The following is a 23,893-nucleotide window of genomic DNA, read 5'->3' as shown; positions in this document are numbered from 1 at the left end:
GAAGGTTTGCCAATTATCTATGAAGCCCACATGGTTTTTTGGAAACCACTCAGACAGCCAGCAATTTAAGGAGAACATGCGGCTAAACATGTCACTCCTGGTCTGATTGGGGAGGGGACCAGAGAAAACTACAGTCCCACATTGTTTTGGCAAAGTTATAATTTTACTGAATTTACGTTTACCCTTAGCCAGCAGTTTTAAATTTCCCTCAGTGTCGCCTGCTCTGGCCCCTGGAAGACAATTGACTATGGTTGCTGGTGTCTCTAGCTTCGCATGTCTCAGAACAGAATAGCCAGTTACAAGACTATGACCCCTGGCAGGTGTATCGCTGAGTGGGGAAAAACGGTTAGACATCAGAATCAGAATAAGAATCGTGTTTATTGGCCAAGTATATGTGCAGACACATACAGGGAATTTGGTTCTGGTAGATGGCGGCTCTCAAGCACAGCAATGTAAATCACACACACACACACACACACACCACACACACACACACACGTCTCTATATATACACATTACACATGCATACACAAAGCTGTGTAAACCAACTATAAATGACGAATCTAAACTTATATACATAAAATACAGAAATGAACGAGGTGGAATGAATACTACAAAATGTACATAAGGTGCAGTTGCAGTCTGGCAGTGTGACAGGTCAACTGTTAAGAAGGGAGATGGCGAGGGGAAAGAAACTGTTCCTGTGTCGGGTGGTCATGGTCTGCAGGCTTCTGTACCGTCTGACAGAGGGCAGCAGATCAAAAAGTCTGTGTGCAGGGTGTGAGGGGTCTGTGATGATTTTCCCTGCCCGTTTCCTGGTTCTTGAGAGGTACAGATCCTGGATGGAAGGCAGGGGGGTGCCGATGGTCCTTTCTGCTGCCCGTACAGTCCGCTGCAGTCTGCTCCTGTCCTGTTTAGTGGCGGCTCCATACCAGACTGTGATGGAGGAGCACAAGACAGACTCAATGACCGCAGTGTAGAACTGGATCAGCAGCTCCTGTGGGAGACTGTACTTCCCCAGTTGTCTCAGGAAGTACATCCTCTGGTGGGTCTTTTTGAGGATGGAGTTGATGTTGGTCTCCCACTTCGGGTCCTGGGAGATGGTTGTACCCAGGAACTTGAAGGTCTTCACAGTTGACACAGGGCTGTCTGATATGGTGAGGGGGAGCAGAGTTGAGGGATGTCTCCTGAAGTCCACTGTCATCTCTACAGTCTTAAGAGTGTTCAGCTCGAGATTGTGCTGACTGCACCAGAGTACCAGCCGCTCAACTTCTTGCCGGTATGCAGACTCATCACCATCTTGAATGAGGCCAATGACAGTGGTGTCATCTGCAAACTTTAGGAGTTTGACAGCCGAGTTCTTGGAGGTGCAGTCGTTAGTGTAGAGGGAGAACAGTAGTGGTGAGAGGACACATCCTTGAGGGGCACCAATACTGAGGGACCCGGTTTCAGAGGTGATCTCCCCCAGCCTCACTTGTTGCTTTCTGTCTGTCAGGAAGCTGGTGATCCACTGACAGGTAGCTGGTGACACGCTGAGCTGGGAGAGTTTGGAGGAAAGAAGTTCAGGCACAATGGTGTTAAAAGCCGAACTAAAGTCCACAAATAGGACCCTGGCATAAGTTCCCGGGCGGTCAAGGTGTTGCAGGATGTAATGCAGCCCCATGTTCACTGCATCATCTGCAGTTTGCCCGGTAGGCAAACTGCAGAGGGTCCAGCTGCTGGCCTGTAATGTCTTTCAAATGGGCTAACACCAGTCGTTCCAAGGATTTCATGACCACAGACGTCAAGGCGACAGGTCTGTAGTCATTCAGTCCTGTAATGGTGGGTTTCTTGGGAACAGGGATGATGGTGGAGCGTTTGAAGCAGGAGGGAACTTCACACAGCTCCAGGGATCTGTTGAAGATGCGAGTAAAGATCGGAGCCAGCTGTTCAGCACAGGTTTTGAGGCAGGAGGGTGAGACGCCGTCTGGTCCGGGGGCTTTCCTGGGCTTCTGTTCCTGGAATAGTCGGCTCACATCCTGAGTGTGTATTCTGAGTTTCAGGGAGGAGGAAAGGGGGGTGAGAGGTGTGGTGGAGGTCGTTGAGTCTGGATTGGGGAGGGTGGTGGTGGTCGTTGAGTCTGGATTGGGGAGGGTGGGGGTGGTCGTTGAGTCTTGATTGGGGAGGGTGGGGGTGAAGGGGGGAGAGGTGGAAGGTGTGTTGGGGGTCAATGTCTGAAGCAATGTCCCTGGGGAGGGGAGGGTGGGGCGTGGGAGTCTGTCCGTCTCAAACCTGCAATAGAAAGTGTTTAACTCATTGGCCAGGTCTTTGTTTGCTTCAATAGTGGGTGGGGGGCGTCTGTAGCTGGTGATTTCCTGCAGGCCCCTCCACACTGACGCAGGGTCGTTGGCTGAGAGCCCCATGTGAACAGGCTCTCAGCCAACAACCCTGCGTTCACACACATGTGAACAGGTTGGTGGTGTACCTGGGACTTCTGTTTAAGACTATGCTTCCTCCTCACCGTCACCCAGCCGCCCTCTTTCCCCAGCTGCTTGGGGAACCGGGGAACAGCTAGCGGGGCCTACGCTATCTTCGGCTGCACCAGCTTACAGGGGCCTGGCTAGCTATGGGTGAATGAAGGGTGCGAAGCCGAGTCTCCAATTCAGTAATCTTGGCCTCCAGAGCTGCAAACATGCTACATTTGTTACAAGTATCATTACTGCTAAAGGAGGCCGAGAAGTAATTAAACATCTGACACAATGAGCAGGAAAGTGCAGGATGGACAGGTGAAGAGGCCATGCTGCTAGCGAGTTGGCTACAAGATAAGCTAAGCTAGCGAAACAGTAAAGACACAGTAAGTGAATACTTTGGCTATAAATTAGGTAGTGAGTACACAGAAAGTGTGCTTCGGATGAAGCACATGAAGATTATGCTATGAAAAAAGAATATATCTAAAACCTTTTGATTAAATTGCTAAGCAGATAAGCTACTCAAAAACACCACCTTGTTTGAGTAGGAACAGGAAGTGTTACTCTACCGCAGAGAGAGCGAACACCAAGTGACAGCGCCACCAAGAGTCAGGGTGCAAGAGAGCCATTATATAGCCATTCTACTCTACCTGAGCCCTCAAAGTGCTTCATACAACTTGCCTCATTGATCCAGTTTCTTATTTGCAAGTACTTTGTGCATAACATTCACAGATATTCATACTCCACCAGATGCAACAGAGAGCACTTTGGGGTTAATATATTGCCCAAGGATATTTGGCAGGCAGAGTGGAGCAGCCAGGGTTCAAAGCACCAGCCTTCCGACTTACTCTACCTCCTGAACTGGAGTAACCTGCTTAAAAAATTACTGATATACTGTCTTTTACCATAATTAAAGTTGCGCTCTCACAGTAAATGTCAAAAGTTGAATGCTCTTTTTCCCAGAACCAAAAACAGCCTGGTGTTTGATAGTAGCACTGCTTTCCAGGACAAAGAAAAACTACAGCAATATACTGTATGAGAAAGGCTTAAAGCGAAAGATAAGCAATACTAAGCTCAGGTACAACTAGATGAACTTGTGTATTTTAGTGTAAAGTTGGTCCCTGAAAACTGTTGTTTTGCCAAAATGCGACCATTAGTAATTAATATAAGGAGTTCCTCTAAATAGCTGCATGTGTATGTCATTACATTTAATGATTTAATGCTCTGGCTGTGCCGAGTTACAGCAACATTGATGGGTTTTTTTTTCTTCTTCCATAAATGACCTAAAGAGGATTTAGTGGTGTCTATTTCAGAGGAACAATAGCAGTTTCAGTTTTGAGTTCATTTCAGTTACGTTCTAAAGTCCAGTATCATTCCCTGTCAGATCTGGACAGCCATCACTTGTAATACATGTTTGTCCCATTTACACCCAACCGCTCTAGCAGCATGCTGTTATCTCTGCAAAAAAATATCACTCCCTTTCTTTACCTGAGAGCTTTGCTGCCAGCCCCTCTGTTATCGAAACGTTTTTCATTATCCAATGTACAAACATAAGTAACCGGCCTATGTCACAGACATCATAAATATCACCTATAGCCCAACAAAAAAGTCAGAATTGTTGGCTTTGTTTTTCAAATGTCAATAATACAAGTCTTCAGCAGTTTGCCTGGAGAATGACATTTTCTGAAATGCTTCTTAAGTAATTTGTTTTCCTAAAGATCTTTTCTCTCTTACGCTGATTTGGGTTCAAGAGATCAATTTCAAGTTTGATTTTATTTACTAACTTGACTCAGTGAAATCAGGGTGTATTATGAGGACTGAAAACCTTGCTTGATGGCTGAAGTCATGAAAAAATGTACCGTATTTTTCAGACCATAAGGTGCACCGGATTATAAGATGCATTAAGCAATCAAATCAGTCAGTTAAGTTAAACTTTACTCACCTCATTCTTCTTGCTTCCTCCACTTCCGTACCATTGATTCATTAATGCTGTATTCTATCACAGCTGCTCTATTCCCATGTTGTTGCAGTATACAGTGGAACCCCGACTTACGAATACCCCATTTAACGAAAAATCCAAGTTACGAAGCCACTTAACGGCAATATTTCTGCCCATGTTACGGCAAAATGCCCACGTAACGAAATCCGCTGGTTCTGATTGGCTGAGCCCACAATGCCTATAATGCCCACAATGCCTTCCGAATCATGTGACAACCCCCTTGGCTTTTGTACTTGCGCTTCGCTGTTCCACTTGAACAACGTATTGTTGTTGCAGTTAGCAATTAGCCTATAGCCAATTGTTCACTCAAAAGGCGCGATGGGTGCTTCGTCTTACGAAAATGTTCGACTTATGAAAGACCCATGGGAACGAATTGATTTCGTAAGTCGGGGTTCCACTGTACTAATGACTAACCTCGTATTGTGGATGGATTATCTCAGCTGTTCTTCTGACTGATGTTTGGTCCGTTTACAGCATCCTGCCATGCAATTACATTTGTCCCTAACCATCAGGAACCCTCACGTTAACTTTTATCAAGTGGAAAAAAGTTAGCATTCATCCTCAAGCTTCACTATGTTTATGCTATGCTAACATAGCTGTGTAGCTAGCCACCATGTAGCAACTTCAGTAACCCTACAAAAGTCACTGCTGATTAGTTTTCTGTTTTCATTTATGTTGGAAGTTATAGCAGAGCTGTACGATTAAATTTTTCAGAAATCTCTCAGTCAGAACATGCTATATCATGTTTACGCGGAAACTAGCAAGCTAACTTCCTGCTAACTTCAAACTCCGTGAAATATAATAAATTCTGTTTTCATGGATGCCTGGATGTTAAACTTAATTGTTACACCTGGTAAAGCAGCAACGCTGATCATTTTATTAAACATTAAAGAATTTAGACAGTTTGGAACTCTTAGTGATGCCGCAATGTTGCATTGTGCAACTTGTTTACTTGTTTTAAACAGTTATCATTACCATGGTATTAAATTCCTGTTTTTTTTGCAAAAACTGCCGCAGGTGCTTTCTTGGTTATCATCACTATTGTTTAAGTGTTATTAACATGGTTATTAATGTGTTATTAAATAGAAACAGGCAGTTTTGCATTTTTCAGTGCTGTTTTGTGCTTATTACACAGAAACAGATGTTTCCATTTAATGATCCAGAGCAGTAAATATTATGTTTAAATATATACGGTGGCCCCTAGAGACAAAGCACGTACAAACTCGAAAAAGCATGTAAAAATTCCAAAGAACATTTCTAGCCTTAACTGAACTTCCAAAGCAGACCTAATTCGCTTAAATTGCACAATTGAAAGCATATGTGTATTGTTTGTGTATTTATACACAAGCACGCATACAGTATATATTCAAATAATTTAAAAAAAATGTTAATTTACCTGTTACTACCACACACCAAATCTAGTCGTTGGTACTTCCTGGCTTTTGTAGCCACTAGGTAACAAAAGATCAACACCGCGCCTAGTCCCTTTGAGCATTTCTGTTGTGTTTTGTATGTGTTTTAGAGTTTGTACGTGCTTCAGAGTTTGTGCGTTCTATGGAGTTTTTACGTGCTTCGGGGTTTGTACATGCTATGGAATTTTTACGTGCTTTGGAGTTTGTACGTGCTTTGGAGTTTGTACGTGTTTTGGAGTTTGTACGTGTTTTGGAGTTTGTACGTGCTTTCTCTCTAGGGGCCACCATAAATATACTTTTATTTATTCACTCCACATAAAATGTAATAAATAAATCGTATAATACAAAAACCAACTATTTACATTTCAACTTTTAACTATTTAAATTTTCAGCTTTTTCCTTTTAAACAAATTTAAAACAAAAAACACAAAACACTGCAAACCACAACACAATTAAATATAAATTAAAATATGAAAACAAAAAAAGATGCACATTCTCTGTCACATTTGTTTTTCATTCCAACTCATGAGCAGGAATGTTGTATTATTTCAAGGGTGGCTTGTTTCCAGTCCAGGCATTACTGCCTGAATGACTGTCATGGATCGAGGCGATCCAAATGTAGGTGCAGAAGAAAGTCTTTAACTTCCCTTAAGTACAGTGGCAGTGGATGTGGGTTGGAGATGCAATGAGCTTGAACCTGCAGGCGACCATCTTCACTGACCACACCATCTGTGACGGAGGACTCATCTCTCCTGGTGTCCTGCAAGCAAACAATTATTTTTTTGGAACATGAACTTAATTGCTTTCTTAAAACATTTTTTTCTGCATTTGGTATAAAACAGACTCCAATTTGGACAATCTCAGGCTCCCTCCCCACGGAGAGGTGACATTCAATGTCCCACTGTCAGTCTGGATAGCCGTGACCACCACCCAACACACAATAATGTCATGAAAGCATCATTTTAAAAAGGGCTATGCAAACATGGCCAATAACTTTCATTCTAAGATGTGCAAAATGATTTGGGCACAAAACAAATTTTGCTGTTAGAAAACTTGCAGACTTCACTATATACAGTGTAGACCCTCTAAACTAAGTTTGGGGGATGTGATCTTTCAAGAAATGCAGACAAACTGTTGTTGTTTGTTTACTTACACAGCATGTCTTGTAGAATTAACTGGAGTCACCAGCAACAGCATAGTGCAGTCATATCTCAAGTCTAATAAAAGAAGACAACTTCCCCAAGCCAAAGCACAAATAAAACAATAAGTAAAACAGGCTGATCTAAAGTATGATTAAAGTTCAGCCTGATTAACATAAATGTCACTGACAGTTATTAATATATTGGAAAACCAAAATACTTACCACTGAGTTGATGTCTTTCTGTCCAACAGCAGGAGTGCTGGTCCCGAGCCTCAAAGACAGTAAGAAGCAAGCAGAGGGAGAAAAAACAGAACATTTTTCAGAAACTGATTTGATCCTTAATGGCTGTGCAATCATTGTAACATATAGTTTGCCTATATTGTTAAATAAAGTCTAGATTTGACATTAATAGATGTCACAGATGTTCAAAAGCTGCCACAAAGCATGAAAAAAATGGACGTCTCCGAAAATGTCGGAGCATTTTTGCAAATACAGTGGGGCAAAAAAGTATTTAGTCAGCCACCGATTGTGCAAGTTCCCCCACCTAAAATGATGACAGAGGTCAGTAATTTGCACCAGAGGTACACTTCAACTGTGAGAGACAGAATGTGAAAAAAAAAATCCATGAATCCACATGGTAGGATTTGTAAAGAATTTATTCGTAAATCAGGGTGGAAAATAAGTATTTGGTCAATAACAAAAATACAACTCAATACTTTGTAACATAACCTTTGTTGGCAATAACAGAGGTCAAACGTTTACTATAGGTCTTTACCAGGTTTGCACACACAGTAGCTGGTATTTTTGGCCCATTCCTCCATGCAGATCTTCTCGAGAGCAGTGATGTTTTGGGGCTGTCGCCGAGCAACACGGACTTTCAACTCCCGCCACAGATTTTCTATGGGGTTGAGGTCTGGAGACTGGCTAGGCCACTCCAGGACTTTCAAATGCTTCTTATGGAGCCACTCCTTTGTTGCCCGGGCGGTGTGTTTTGGATCATTGTCATGTTGGAAGACCCAGCCTCGTTTCATCTTCAAAGTTCTCACTGATGGAAGGAGGTTTTGGCTCAAAATCTCATGATACATGGCCCCATTCATTCTGTCCTTAACACGGATCAGTCGTCCTGTCCCCTTGGCAGAAAAACAGCCCCATAGCATGATGTTTCCACCCCCATGCTTCACAGTAGGTATGGTGTTCTTGGGATGCAACTCAGTATTCTTCTTCCCCCAAACACGACGAGTTGAGTTTATACCAAAAAGTTCTACTTTGTTAATCAACTATTTATTTCAGTTGATTAACTGAAATAAATAAATCAGTTAAAGAAAAACAGTAAAATATATAATAACAAAAAGAAAACAAAAAACAACCCATATGTATTGAATAAATCAGTAGGCTAACACATAATTTGTGTTTGTTTTTACATGATGTTGATATTTGTAAATAAAAAAAATATTGCACTTATATTCATTTAAATTTTCTGCACCTGTCATTGATGTCCACATGATGGTCAAAGAAATTACTCAGTCCAAAGTGCAAAGCCATAGAATTATCTAATTAAAGATCAACAGTATGAATGTGTATGCACCCCTGGACTCTGAGAAGAAGAAGACAAAAAAAATTTCACCATGGGGAACCCGGTGACCCTGAAACCCCATCTGAACAAAACCACACATTGAAATGCAGACACTCCTCACGTCGTTATAAGCGGAGCAAGCTTTGGCAATGCTCGCAGTGTAATCAGGGAAGATAACCACAGGGTTCCCCTTGTACTGCAACTGGCCCTGTTCCCGGGCCCACCGTAGCACGTTGATGCAACCTTGGTAGTAATGGAGTTTAGTGATGATGACTCAAGGTTTCCCGCTAGGTCTTCTCAGAGCAAGGCCTCTGTCTTAACTTCCCTCACTTTATTCTTACGGAAGGTGGAGTCCTCTGCACATTTTACCTATGCTATTAATGTCTATAATGCTGTGTGCACTAGGTGCACTATACAAGGTGCACTATACTGCTGGCACCTTGTGGATATAAATTCACACATCAAATCGGGTAGTCTGTCATCAATCACAATAGCTCTTGAAAAAGAAAGACGGAAAGAAAGACCCTGCTGAACTGCTGCCTTAAAGGGGCAGTTTTATTTTTCTATATCATTACAAATATTATTATTACAATTTAAATACTGTGACCAGTAATACTGAAATGAGAATTTTTTTAAATTGTCCTGCCTTGATTATTGTAACTCTCATGTTTTGTGTATCTCTCAGTTTTCCCCAGCCTGTCCATCTTCAGTTGATCCAGAGTGTATGGAAGTGTGTATCCTGTGAAGACTATAAGACTGTGTGATATCTCTATATATGCTGAAAGTCAAATTTATTTACATAACACATTAAAAAAAAAACAACAGTGTTGACAAAAGTGCTGTGTATTTAAAATAATCAAATGAAATAAAATTAAAGGAAGACAAAATTTAAGAAAGGAAACATAAAATGAGAAAACGCCAGTAAAAAAAATCACAAATAAAAGTAGTCAGTATCCATTACAGAACTCATAATTTAAACGCCACGGGCTGCTGCTTCTTCCAGCTGTTGTTTCAATTGGTCAACTTCCCTTTGTCGAATGACTATAATCTCCTGGAGTTGCTTCTCTTTGGTTGAGTTGAGTTCCTTAAGTGGCAGGGATGCAGACGCAAAACCAAATGTGTGCCCTCTAAAGCAATGGTCCCCAACCCCTGGGCCTCGGACCGATACCGGTCCGTGAGTCGTTTGATACCGGGCCGCGAGAGTTGAGGCTCAGGTCTGAAATGTCTGGTTTTCAGCGTTATTTTGTCATCGTTTTTATCGTTAACTCGGTTTTCCTGGGTCTTTTCACGTGTGTTATAAATAAATCTTCTTTTTTTCGGTACCGGTACTAGTTTTATTTTGTTGTATTTATCCGCGACACCTTAAAGGCCGGTCCATGAAAATATTGTCGGGCATAAACCGGTCCGTGGCGCAAAAAAGGTTGGGGACCGCTTCTCTAAAGCATCTGGTCCAGTCTCAGTTTTCTACAACACTCTGGCTTTGTGTTAAATGATTCCGTGTCTTCCCTTTAACCATCATTTAACACACTGTTGTTATTGTGACCAGAAGATCTCTCTTGTTATCCATATCAGCCTTTCTTGAACCCCATGCCTTTCTTCCTCCTTCTTCCCATGCTGTACGTGCCTTATCATATTCCTCTTTTGCTTTTCTATGTAAGACTTTTATTGTGTCATTAGTTGGGAGTTGTGCTGCTGGATATATATATATATATATATATATATATATATATATATATATATATATATATATATATATATATATATATATAAAAAACACAAAAAACACCCAGCACGCCCCTGCGGGCGGTTTATCCTTCAAGCTCGGGTCCTCTACCAGAGGCCTGGGAGCTTGAGGGTCCTGCGCAGTATCTTGGCTGTTCCCAGGACTGCGCTCTTCTGGACAGAGATCTCCGATGTTGTTCCCGGGATCTGCTGGAGCCACTCGCCTAGCTTGGGAGTCACCGCACCTAGTGCTCCAATTACCACGGGGACCACCGTTACCTTCACCCTCCACATCCTCTCGAGCTCTTCTCTGAGCCCTTGGTATTTCTCCAGCTTCTCGTGTTCCTTCTTCCTGATATTGCTGTCATTCGGAACCGCTACATCGATCACTACGGCCGTCTTCTTCTGTTTGTCTACCACCACTATGTCCGGTTGGTTAGCCACCACCATTTTGTCCGTCTGTATCTGGAAGTCCCACAGGATCTTAGCTCGGTCATTCTCCACCACCCTTGGGGGCATCTCCCATTTTGACCTCGGGACTTCCAGGTTATACTCGGCACAGATGTTCCTGTACACTATGCCGGCCACCTGGTTATGGCGTTCCATGTATGCCTTGCCTGCTAGCATCTTGCACCCTGCTGTTATGTGCTGGATTGTCTCTGGGGCATCTTTACACAGCCTGCACCTGGGGTCTTGCCTGGTGTGATAGACCCCAGCCTCTATGGATCTTGTGCTCAGAGCTTGTTCTTGTGCTGCCATGATTAGTGCCTCTGTGCTGTCTTTCAGTCCAGCTTTGTCCAGCCACTGGTAGGATTTCTGGATATCAGCCACCCCCTCTATCTGCCGGTGGTACATACCGTGCAGGGGCCTGTCCTTCCATGATGGTTCCTCGTCTCCCTCCTCTTTCTTGGGTTTCTGCTGCCTGAGGTATTCACTGAGCACTCGGTCAGTTGGGGCCATCTTCCCAATGTATTCTTGGATGTTCGTTGTCTCATCCTGGACTGTGGTGCTGACACTCACCAGTCCCCGGCCCCCTTCGGGGACTGGTGAGTGTATATATATATATATATATATATACACTCACCAGTCCCCGGCCCCCTTCGGGGACTGGTGAGTGTGTATATATATATATATATATATATATATATATATATATATATATATATATATATATATATATATATATATATATATATATATATATATATATATAAAAATAGGGAACTCAACCCTCCTTTTCCCCATATTTTCCATATTTCATCAAAGCATTTTTCCAGTTTTGTCAGTTTCTTCTTAACAAAGTTCTTGAGCTGTCTCATATTGCTGGGAGATGCTGGTTCTTCTTTGAATGTTGCAGGGATGGTAGTTTTTTAATTTCTTTTTTTCATTCTTGTGGTTCAAATTCTCAGCTTACTCTTAATTTGTTTTACCTAGATTTTAAACTTGTCCTATCTAATTGTGGCACCACAGAATTTTCTCTATGTTACTTTTATGATCCTACAGTGAGTACTCTTTAATTTTACCGGCCTCAATATTTCGCACGATCTCAAACACTTGCTTATCAGATCCTGTTCCTCTTAAGCACTTGCAAGGGCCTTTAACAGAGCATTTCTCCAAAAAATCTTTTACCTCAACCACGAAATTGGAAATGTTGTAGGTGTAGTTTATACTGCTCACAATGGGTCTGGGTCCTTCTTTGTGGATCGTCTAAAGTCCATATATACAGGTTATAACATCCCCTGAGAATGCAGACCCAGGTAGCAGCCAGACCCTTAACTTCAACAGGTAACAAAAGCAGTGATGAGCAGTCAGGCTACAGCCTCCGCTTCTACCTCTTCATGTTTCTAAAATAGAATCACTGTAGCCAACGCTTTGAAGCCTGTGCTAGTTTTCATCTTTGCTTTGTGCTGTTGGCTTTGTGCTCATACCTACATACTAAGCGAAAGATTGTATGGTTTCATATGGCATATTCCTATCATAATGGGATTGTTATATAATTCCATGAGAATTGGAATTTGTGTTGCCGTGTGGGACTATGCTTATAAGTTTATATAGCTGAATGGTAATTATGGGACAATGTATTTCAAGTTATTTTATGGAGATATGTCAAGGTAGTGCACAGAGTAGTATAACTTATTCTCTCCTGCAAGTAAAGTGACATTTAAAAAAAAAAAAAAGTGATCTGTGTCATATGTGAGGCACATTACTTTTTTTGAGTAATAAGCCCTGCGCTAATGACAACAAAGGGATGGCTGTAGGTCAGGAGGTAGAACAGGTCATCTACTGATCAGAAAGCTCCCCCAGTCTGCATGCCAAATATCCTTGGGCAATATACTACCCCAAGTTGCTCTTTCATGCATACATCGGACTATGAATGTCTGTGAATGTTGGCTAGAAAGCACAAAACATAGAATGTGAGTGGGATAGTGTGGCATGTTGTATAAAGTGGTTTGAGTGCTTTGTGAGAGTAGAAAAGCGCTATATAAAAATCAGTTCATTTACCAAAGTTAGGAAATACCTCCAAGATGCAAAAACATTTCACCACACTGCATGCAATTAATTTGTTTGAATGTCTTTAAGATGCTGCTTACAGATTGTGGTGACTCTCAAAGCGCAACCAGTGAGAACCCAATAAAAAAAAAACAATAAGAGAATAAGATCAATAAGATATATTGATAATTTATTGGAATCACTAAATTCTAATCAATTCCCATCCCTAATAGAGCTTGGAAGAGATACATTTATATTCATTGCATACAAAATAAAAAACGTACCAAAAGCTGAAAATTTTAGCATCCATGGAGATGCTGAAAATGAAATCCAGAAGAATGCATTTAAACTATTATTAGACACAATTGGCTTCTGTGAAAAATGTAAACTAGCCCACCCACCACTTTAATCACACTCTTGGTTTTGCTCTGACATATGGAATACAAACCGAACAGTTAACAGTATTCCCTGAAAACCATCTTTTGTTTGATCACATTAATTTTTAAATTTAAAATAACTGATTACACAGCAGTGGGTAATACATTTCACTTAGAGTAAATGTCTTTCTGAAAGGATATTATTCCTCCAATGTTATCGCCCTCAATGCCATGTGCCAACACAGTGAGTAGCCACTACCTAAACTCTACTCAAACACACAGGTTGATTATCTCGTTAATAGTGGTACATCCTCACTATGTATGACACTGGATACTATAACCTGTAAGCTTGTGAGGGAATAGCTTCTCACTGATTTAGAAGATCTTCATTAAACCTGGAAAATGAGTTTCTTGCTCTATAAGAAAGTCCTCTTTAAAGCCAGCAAATCTTAGGATTCATTACTGATTGATGTGAACTACAGGGATGTCTCAAAGACATAAAGACCTGGATGACCTCTAATTTCAGACAAAACTCAGGTCATTGTACTTGGCCCTAAAAATCTTAGAAATATGATATCTAAGCAGATGTTTACCTGCAGGAACACTGGGCGGAATCTTGGACGTTTTGAGAAGAATATGTCCTTCAATGCACATATTAAACAAATATGTAAGACTGCTTTCTCCCATTTGTGCAATATTTCAAAAATTAGAAATATCCTGTCTCAGAGTGACGCTGAAAAACTAGTTCATGGATTTATTACTTCTAGGCTGGACGACTGTAATTCATTATTATCAGGATGTCTTTAAAACTTCCTAAAAAACCTTCAGTTCATCCAAAATGCTGCAGTGAGAGTACTGACAGGGACTAGAAAGCGAGAGCAGATATTGGCTTCTCTTCACTTGTCTTGTATAATCAGGCCCCATCTTACCTTAAAGAACTTATAGTATCGTATCACCCCAATAGAGCATTTCGCTCTCAGACTGTTGGCTCAGTTGTGGTTCCTAGGATATTTCAAAGTAGAATGGGAGGCGGAGCCTTCAGGTTCCAGGCCCCTCTCCTGTAGCACCAGCTCCCAGGTTGGATTCGGGAAACAGACACCCTCTCTGCTTTTAAAATTAGGCTTAAAATTGTTCTTTTTGATGAAGCATATAGTTAGGGCTAGATTATGTTACCATGAATTCTCTCTTAGACATGCTGCAATAGGTCTAGGCTGCTGGGGGCTTCCCAATGAACACTGAGCATGTCTCCTTCTCCCACCACTTTTTACCCAATTTATACTCTACTCTGCATTTAGTTGTCAGTTTTTATTAATCTCTGGGTGTCTTCCACAGCATGTCTTTTGTCTTGTCTCCCTCCCCTCATCCCCAACTGGTCACAACAGATAACTGTCCCTTCCTGAGCCTGGTTCTGTTGGAAGTTCATTCCTCTTAAAAAGGAGTTTTTCATTCCCACTGTCACCAAGTTCTTGCTTATAGGGTTTTGTGCGATTGCTGTGGTTTCTCAGTATTATTATAGGGTGCTACAATATAGAGTGGCGTGAGGTAACTGCAGTTGTGATTTGGCACTATATACATAAAGCTGTATTAAACTGAATTGAATGGAACTGAATAGTAGAGTCCAACTTGAAATAAATGGATTTTTTGAAATTTCTCAGAGCATTGCACAGTCTAACCTTGGGTTTAAATTGTTATTGGAATATTACTTTTATTATTTTTGTCCTCTGGTAGCGTCTCATATGGAAAAATTGGTCCTGGGTGAGGAACCAGACAAAGAGTGATTCAAAACCCCCTATGAGCAGAAGATCGACGGAACCCTGCCCAGGATAGAGTTACTGGGACCCTGCCCTGGAGCCAGGCCTGGGGAGGGTGCCCAAGGGCAATTGTCTGGGTCCTGACGGTCATCTGTGCTTATGTGCTAAATGACCGTTCAGAGTACCCAGTCTTCTTGGAGTCCCTGGGTAGGGTGCTTGGGGATGCTCCACCTGGGAACTCTGTTGTCCTACTGGGAGACTTCAAAACTCATGTGGGCAATGATGGTGGTACCAGGAGGGGTGTGATTGGGAGGAATGGCCTCCCAGATCTGAACCCAAGTGGTGTTTTGTGATTGGATTTATGTGTAAACCACAGTTTGTCTGTAGCAAACACCATGTTCGAACATAAGTGTCCATAAGTGCACTTGGCACCACGACGCCCTAGGCTGCAGGATGATGATTGATTTTGAGATCATATCACCAACCATATGCTCTAGACACTCAGGTGTCTAGGGGGGCTGAGCTATCAACTGATCACTACACGGTGATTAGTGAGTTGGATCAAGTGGCAGGGGAGGATGCTGGACAGACGTGGCACACCTAAACGTATAGTGAGGGTGCGCTAGGGATGCCTGGCAGAGGCCCTGGTCCGTGAGATCTTCAACGCACACCTCCAGCAGAGCTTCAGCAGCATTTTGAGGGAGACTGGGGAGATTGAGTCCGAATGGACCATGTTCAGCACCTCCATTGCTAGGATGGTTAGCCTCGGGGACGTCAGAGGCTGTTAATAGGTACCGACAGGCCAAGCAGAACGTAGATCAAAAAGTGGCTGAAGCAAAACCTCGAGTGTGGGAGCAGTTCGGAGAGGCCATGGAGAAAGACTTTCAGACTGCCTCGAAGTGTTCTAGCAAACTGTCAGGCGACACAGGAGGGTAAAGCGGTGCTCTACATGCACTGTGTACTGTGCGGGTGGAGTCCTGCTGACTTCGAATGAGAACATTGTTGGGCGGTGGAAGGAATACTTCTAGGACCTCCTAATCCCACTGACGCGTCTTCCATAGAGGAAGCAGAGTCTGGGGACGAGTGTGACGACTCACCCATCTAAGAGGTGAGGTCACTGAGACAGTTAAACATCTCCTCTGTGACAGAGCCTCTGGGGTGGACGAGGTTTCGCCCTGAGTTCCTGAAGGCTCTGCATGTTGTAGGTCTGTCTCCGTTGACACAACTCTACAATGCTGCGTGGAGATCAGGTACAGTACCTCTGGATTGGCAGACCGGGGTGGTGATTCCCATCAGTCCCATCATTTGTCCTGGTTGTGGAACATTGGACCAGCTCTTTATTCTCTCCAGGATACTTGAAGGCGCATGGGAGTTTGCCCAACCAGTCTACACATGTTTTGCGGATTTGGAGAAGGCATTCAACCGTGTCCCTCGGAGTGTCCTCTGGGAGGTGCTTCGGGAGTATTGGGTGTCTGGCCCATTGCTACAGGCCATTCGATCCTTATATAACCATTGCAAGAGCGTGGTCTGCATAGCCAGAAATAAATCGGACTCATTCTGGTGGGTGATGGACTCCACCCTTTGTCACCGATTCTGTACATAATTTTTTTGGAAAGAATTTCTAGGCATAGCCAAGTAGTAGAAGGCTTTCACTTTGGTGGTCTCAGAATCTCATCTCTACTTTTTGCAGATGATGTGGTTCTGTTGGCTTCACTGGGTGACAGCCTCTGGGTGACAGCCTCTAGCTCGCACTGGGATGGTTTGCAGCCGAGTGTGAAGCAGTGGGATTGAGAATCAGCACCTCCAAATCTGAGGCCATGGTTCTCAGCCAGCAAAGGATGGAGCGCCCACTCTGGGTCAGGGATGAGTTCCTGACACAAGTGGAGGATTTAACCTTGGGGTCTTGTTTACGAGTGAAGGGAGAAGGGAGCGGGAGATCGACAGATGGATTGGTGCTGTGGCTAGCAGTGATGCGGATGCTGTACTAAGCTTTGTGGTGAAATGATGTGTAGGCACTGAAGTGGTGAAATATACAATTTGCCACACTAAAATGATGCTATTCAGCTGTCAGCAGTTCTTACTACTGATACTATAGCGTATTGATGAAACAATATGATTACTGAAAGCACAAGGGGAAAATACATTGACCATTACATTAATGGGGTGCATTCTCCTGATGTTTCATCAAATTCCAATACAAGCTCCACTCTAAGTTGATTGCTTGGGGCCAGCTGTAGGGTTAACTGTTGGAAGTGTTTTCTCTAAATCTGCCCCTCTTTCTTCCAGATTAAATGAGTCTTGCCGTGTCTGCAGACTATCTGGGCAGCATATGGAAAGCCACTATGACAAGCTAGCCTTCCAAACAACAACAAGGAGAAATCAATAACCCAGTTGCCCTGCTCAATCCCACTGCTGACCTGCCAGCTGTGTGTGTGTGTGTGTGTAGGTGTGTGCGCGTGCCGATGTAAAACAAATCACTCCCCACACACACACACAGACCTTATTGTGTTGCTATTTGAACACTATTCCTTTCTCTCCCCCTTTGCCCTTGGTAGATTTATATGAAGCCTACTATAGAATTCTTTTGAGAACTGGATTTATAAAAGATCCAAAGATTTTTTTTTCATTCTTCAGGGAGTCATTTTGATATTTTCATGGTCGTCTAACCACAGAAGCTGTAGATACTGTAGTGGATTCAGATTTTTTGTCATGTACTCATACCTAGATGATTTGTCATAGAAACTTCACATTTTAGATATTCCTTTCAGGCATTCCATAAAGCTGCACTGGGGATTTTTTTGTGCCGCCTGCTTCAGCTTAGAGTTCCATATTTGCTATGAAATGTTTACATGAGTCAGTTGGTGTAATATTCATCAAACGTATTCTAAAGATTAATGGACACACATTAAATCATCAGCATCAGCATTAAAGCAATCAGCATTTTCAAGTTTCAAGTTTTAAAAGGTAGTCACCTAAAAACATAGTTCAAATTCCAAACAGGACAAAATGTTTTAATTTTCATTTTTAAATTCTTTATACTTTCATTTAGTAAATATTATGTTTAGGAAAAACTTTTGAGGAAACATTTTTGGAAAAACTAAGCAAGAAGAATCAAAACATAGTTGTAACTGAAATATATATAGGTTATATTTCAGTGCCACATGCACATGCTAGATAAATTGGTCATTCTAAAATGGATAAATGATTGGATTAGTGGAAGAAAATGGATGGGTGTTGGCTTGACAACAACCCATCCACCGTCTCTGCTCATATAACTAAGATTTCAGTACATTAGTCTTACAGATGGTTGCATCTCCAATTTTTGTACAACACTGGATAGGGAGTTTAACACAAGGAGAATGAAGCAAAAAAAAACCTAACAAAAACAAAAACATGGGAAGCACTGAGGTGGCAGCAGTGGACAGCTGTTATTGTTTTTTAACACTCAGTTTCACTTTATAGAAGTTCTGACTTCTGCCAGCAGCAGGAGGTAAGTTCAAGGACCAACACCAACAAAAACACGGATAACTTATAGACCAGTTGTTTAACATATTTTTTACACTGCTCCCAGGAGACCATAAACATTAGATGACAATCTGTAAAGTTTGATTTGGGACAAACTCACAACATGCTGGTCCAGTAGGCTTGTACTCTGACAGTGAAGTGCTCCATTGAGATATATGGTCTTTAATAAACTATGGGCCTGCTCATTCATGGTGTTTTATATCTGGAGAAGGATTTTAAACTCCATTTTAGATGAAAAGAACAGTAGTACCATTGTGCAAGAGGCACATATTCCTGATCATCATGACTGGGCCAACCATATGTCTTTGACCCTCTTCATCATTCATTTGGGAACTTTTTTTCTGTGTGTGAATATGTTTGTTTTTAAAAGTTAGTCACAGCAGAAAGGAAAACTAACTTCAGACATAATGTCTGAACAGAAATTAGACCTATTCCATCCTGTGGTCAACCACCTGTAAGTGTTCAGGCCTGTTTGGTTGCTGAGGTCATTGGTGTTAATGGACTTGATATGTCCTGAGTTCAATTCCACCATCAGGCCGGAGTCTTTCTGTGTGGAGTTTGCATGTTCTCCCCGTGTTTGCGTGGGTTCCCTCCGGGTACTCCGGCTTCCTCCCACCAAATTGCCACTAGGTGTAAATGTGCGAGTGAATGTGAGTGCGAATGGTTGTCTGTCCCTGTGTGTTGGCCCTGCGACAGACTGGCGACCTGTCCAGGGTGTACCCCGCCTCTCGCCCTATGACAGCTGGGGATAGGCTCTAGCGCCCCCCGCGACCCTGAAAAGGATAAGAGGAAGCGAATGGATGGATGGACTTGATATGCTTTTCTCATTTTGCTGTATACCTTAGACTACAAACCATATTTAATGATACATTCACAGAGTGCTTTACAGTTCTTTGAAATGTGTCACTGTGTATAAAAATGGGAGTTTGCACGAGCACTTAAAATCTATTGCGGTGACATAAGTAGGAAATTTTTTGAAAACTGCTTTGCTGTCCACAAAAGTTGTACGGAAAATTGCTCCTTATATTCCTGCATTTTCAGGGTTTTTAAATACTAAATAGTAAATTAATGACTATGTGTTCATTATGTGTTATTCAATGTGTTATTCAATAATTATGAATGTTGTGAATAAATTAACATTTGACTTTATTTTGCTGATATATGTTGATTTAACAATTTTATGACCAGGTTATCCAGAATTAAATGTGCTGAAACAAAAGAAGCAACGCATACGTAACTGTCCAAATACTCCAGTCTGTATCTTATATTCTGAACCAAACATTTAAATGGGCAATATACAAAACTCAATATCACAAAATCACAATGTTTCATTCATTTCTGGAGTACCTTTTTTTCATTTCTTCCTACATTGTGAAATGTCAAGTGCTAGACCAGACCAAGAGTGAAAATTAAGTGGTCAGACAGAGATAATTGACTTGCAGTCACTTGTACATATGTCTACACAGGTGTTCGACTTATGTGATAATTGCCTGACATATAAAGCCTTCTACATGATTTGACATTGATCTATAAAGAGTGGCTTTGTGTGTGACTACTCACACCTACACATAAGTACATGTAGATGCTTATGTTGTCCCCTGCGTGATGCCATAAAAAGAGGTGACAACAATGTGTCTGACACTCATTTCTACTTGATGATCTCCAGAGATTCCACTAACATGCTCTTATTTCATTTCATGCTTTTTGTTAAGTCAAATGTTTACTTTTATTCAGTAAACACACACACACACACACACACACACACACACACACACACACACACACACACACACACAAGACTCAGCACTTGGTTATTTATAACAGAAGGGAGTGATTTAACATGACGTCAATAGATTATTATTATTATTACACACACACACACACACACACACACACACACACACACACACACACACACACACACACACACACACACACACCTTCATACATCAAGTTAGTGCAGACACAACAGTGCAATAGAAAATCTGTATCGTTCTGTTCTGTCTGGTGATGTTTTTTTGTTTGGTTTTTTGCACACTTGAACTTTTTGTAGTCCCGTGTGAATTGTCTGTTATATGTAGCAACATGGCCTTGGAGAAGACTGTAGCACTGCACATGGTTGAAATGACTACTTATGGTAAAACTCAGAGTACAGATCAGATTAGAGGAAATTAGAAGATTAGAAATTTTATTTTATTGCTTTTTGTTAAGTCAAATGTTTACTTTTATTCAGGGTTATTTTCATGACTACATTTTGATTATAGATTCTCATGGAAGGCATCAAAACTATGAATGAACACACATGGAATTATGTAGTAAACAAAAAAAGTGTGAAATAACTCAAAACATTCTTTATATTTTAGATTCTTCAAAATAGCCATCCTTTGCTTTGATTACTGCTTTGCTCACTGTTGGCATTCTCTCGATGAGCTTCATGAGGTCGTCACCTGGAATGGTTTTTCCAACAGTCTTGAAGGAGTTGTTGGCCCTTTTGCCTTCACTCTGCGCTCCATTTCATCCCAAACTATCTCCACTGGGTTTAGGTCAGGTGACTGTGGAGGCCAGGCCATCTGGTGCACTCCATCACTCTCCTTCTTGGTCAAATGGCCCTTACACAGCCTGAAGGTGTGTTTGGAGTCATTGTCCTGTTGAAAAATAAATGATGGTCAAACTAACCGTATAACCGGATGGGATGGCATGTCACTGCAGGATTCTGTGCTTGACAGTGCTTGACAGAGACCATCCGTTCACCTTTTATGTGTCACACAAAGACACGGTGGGTGGAAACAAGGATCTCAAATTTAAACTCATCAGACCAAAGCACAGATTCCCACTCAAACATTTTGGGTGAAAAAGGTCAGTTGTTAGCATGTCCTGCTTATTGCTTTGCCTTAGTCGTGGTGTCTTAGCAGCTGTTTGACCATAAAGGCCTGATTCACACAGATGTGTCTGCTATTGGATTTCTGTGTGGCATCTATCTGGGCTCTAATCTGAGCTGCTGTTAACTTGTGATTTCTGAGGCTGGTGACTCAGTTGAATTTATCCTCAGCAGCAGAGGGGACTCTTGGTCTTCCTTTCCTGAGCCAGTTTCATTGTAGCGTTTGATGGTTTTTGCAACTGCACTTGGGGATGCATTCAAAGAATTAGCAATTTTCCGGAGTGACTGACCTTCAGAAAACACAGAACGAAAACCCTAAGAACTAAAAATTCTAAACGCAAATACATAGATAGAATACACTAGAACATAAGATCATAACCATAGTAATAAACACAGTATATTGACAGTAACCCCAGTGTAGGACATTGGCTCTGCCCAGGCAGTGACAACAGAGTAGGAGTTCATGGTTTGTATAGGTATAGCTCCTTGCACAGACAGAGTGGGTGAAGGAGGTAACTGAACCACACACTGAGCTAATGGCTCAGTAAGACCCAGGACCATGACAAAAATGTTAACTCGGTTTATTTACATCCCATAAAGGCAGGGATCAAGCAGAGATCAGGCAATCAATATATTACCTAGCTGAACAAATGACGCAAAAATTGTAAAATATATATATATATATATATATATATATTTACTTTATTGTGTTCAAACACAACTGCACCACAGACAATGTTTTGAGATGAGCCATTTTTAACATACTGACAACATTCAGTCACAAATAAAGTCCTTTTCCAAAAACAAAAAAAATCAAATTTTTGTAATAAATGTTACTCATCCAATTTTAAAGGTGTGGTATTGTCAGTCAGAATATCAAACCTATCTTGATTGATTGTCACTAACAAACAGATCAAAACATCAGATGGCAGGATGTGAACTCTTCTATCTGGTTTCCATACAGCAAACAAATGTGTACTTGAGTTCTTTGGGAAACTCCATGTTGAGCCCATAAAGTAGGCCAAACAGGTAGGCAAAGGCAGCGGGAAGGTCTGGCAGATCATCAAGAATAATGTCCTCTTCCAAAACAATGGCAGTGTTGACCCCTGTGGACTGCGAGTTGGGTCCCACACAGTCCACCATAACACCTCGGGTTGCCCTCTCAACTGGATCTGTGTCCTATGAAAAATTAACAACAGTACATATAAGTCTCTGAAAACCAAAACTGAAGATTGAGTAGATTTGCATACTCACCAGACATGTTAAGAAGAGTTTGGTCTCGTCGTTGTGAACAAATATCAGTACCCCTTCCAAACTGATGGTTCATCAATGCTGGACTATGTTTGAGACCTAAAACAAGGAAATCAAATAAGACTCAGTCTCATTTATAAACCTACCATTTTGTTTTAAAAAACACATTAAGTGTTGTTGCTAAAAATATAGCCTTATGAAATAAGATGTTAAAATTAGTTATTCCAGATAATTGCTCATGGTTTTTTCAGTTTCTTTAAAGTAATTTTGATGCAAAACCAATGTAGCACACTTATGACAACATTTATAACAAAAAGTGGCATGAGTGGGATGAGAGTTGAACTGTCCGTCATGACCTGCCATCTGCCAAACACACAGCGCTGCTTGTTAGCTTATAATCCCATTCAGGAGGACACACTTTTTGAAAACTAACAATTTTTATATCAATTTGGGAACTTCAGGTTCATGCACAAGTTTTGCAAACAAAGTTATATGGTACTATTTACCTAAACATGCAGCCAAGGCCTCAGGCGTTTTTTATATAACCATTTAAATCTATTTACAGAACAATCAGGTGTTCTGCATCAAATAAGAAGGCACACAAATTATTTGTGCCAGTCCAAGAAAATAGTTTGTGTTCAGTATAAGACAGAAGAGAACAGCACAGGCCTAAACCCTGCAGGTCTGACAACAGGAGGTGTATCAGTCCTGTTTTCCATGTGGGAACAGCGTTTACACTGGAATCTGCTTTTGATGGCTTTTTTGGAGCAAATGTGACATTCAGCAGTATAACTGACACACAATACAAAATAATAACTACACTACACACTAACTCTAACCTCCAAACACGCTAAACGTCACTAATGTCTCACATATGAAAACTCGCGCTCTCTTTCTTTTGCTCGCCCGCTTTCCGTTGCGGGTGTCACTCCTAAAACTGCCCCCTCTCCCTAAACAACCAAGTGCCACATGTTGCCATATGATTTTTTTTGATTGGCTGACATGGTACAGTCTAACACCAATTGTTTTTTTTACTCGCAAGTGGAGTGTGTTTGCTAGCGTGGTCCATAGAAAATGTCGTCTTTCCCGTTCTTCCTGCTGTAAACACCACTGTTTTGTTCAAAAAAAAAAAAAAAAAAAAAAGTGTATTTTTTTTATCATGACTCTGGTTTTACGTGGCCTATCGGCACAATTCAAAAACTGGTGTATAGTTTGAATTCCGCACGTTCGACCCAAGTTGAAATAGAGACTGAGTCGCTGCATCTTGTAGCTGTATCGTCTTAAATTGGTCATGTGATTTTGACGTGCCGGCGCGTCCGTCGACCCC

Source organism: Diplotaxodon limnothrissa, linkage group LG6 (genome assembly GCF_057381915.1).
Source record: "Diplotaxodon limnothrissa isolate DT_005_m linkage group LG6, D_limnothrissa_male_GT1.1, whole genome shotgun sequence".
NCBI classification, from domain to species: Eukaryota; Metazoa; Chordata; class Actinopteri; order Cichliformes; family Cichlidae; genus Diplotaxodon; species Diplotaxodon limnothrissa.
This window is presented reverse-complemented; position numbering follows the sequence as displayed.